This window comes from Acyrthosiphon pisum, chromosome X (assembly GCF_005508785.2).
Source record: "Acyrthosiphon pisum isolate AL4f chromosome X, pea_aphid_22Mar2018_4r6ur, whole genome shotgun sequence".
Taxonomy (NCBI): domain Eukaryota; kingdom Metazoa; phylum Arthropoda; class Insecta; order Hemiptera; family Aphididae; genus Acyrthosiphon; species Acyrthosiphon pisum.
The window spans coordinates 94,310,761-94,311,875 of record NC_042493.1 but is presented as its reverse complement, the minus strand read 5'-3'; positions in this window follow the sequence as shown (position 1 = coordinate 94,311,875).

Below are 1,115 nucleotides of genomic sequence, written 5' to 3'. Positions count from 1 at the left end.
ATATTTATTTTATGTTCAAATTTGGTCAAAATTGAATATTTAAACGAAGAAGAATGATTTTAATTATATGTCATATTTTAAAAATACTATTCGTGGGTACTTCAAACGGCTTAAGTATATTATTATATATATATATAGAATATTAATTCAACTTAGGTACCGGCTACTGTATTATTAATAATAATAATATAAAATTTGCTTGGTTGACAAAACCGTCTCCGCTCAGAAATTTAACATTATCTATAACACCCATTGGTAACCTACTGTACAGCAGAGCGATATGTACTCACCTGTTTTTTTTTTATATTGAAATTGTGCCTATGGATATTAGTGGACACTAAATGCATTTATAATTTTTACTTTAACCAAGTAGATACTATTAATACTTGACCAAATCAGAATTTTCATATTTTCAATCATAGTCCAAAATTAAAAAATAAGAAATTGTTTCAAAGATGTGTTCACAACGAACCATAAACAGTTTTCTGCTCAATTCAAATCTTTTTTCAAAATAAACTGCATTTTATTTTGTCAAAACTTAAGGTCTTTTAAACTAAAATTGACGGTAAACTATAGAGGCGTCATAAAATTTAAAATCTACTTATTAAATGGCCTAGATATGTTTTCAAAGAATACGTATATAATATACATTAACAATTAAAATCGGACATTGCAATTGTTAAGTATCATAAGCAGGGCTCGTTACTTCATGCACTAAAAAATGCATAAATAAGCATGCATTCATGCACTAAAAATTGTCAAAATATGCATTAAAATATGCACTAAAAAGTTCGAAAATATGCATTTATATACTCTAACATTTTTAAATTATGCACTCAAAATATGCATTAGGTATGTAAAAAATCATGAAAAAGTTTTAAAATAATAAGAATTAATCCATAAATTTAAAAAAATTCAAATTCCTCCACAAAATTTTGCAAACGGCCTGCAACTGTTTGTTTTTCTTTCGGCATTGTTAAAATAAAATATGAATAATGTGTACAGTAGTAACCTACCTATACCTCACATGAAAACACTAAAACAGGAAATTGAATGGAAAAATGCATACGACTCATACGATTAAACTCATCGGCGAGTGTAAGAAAACTATACTG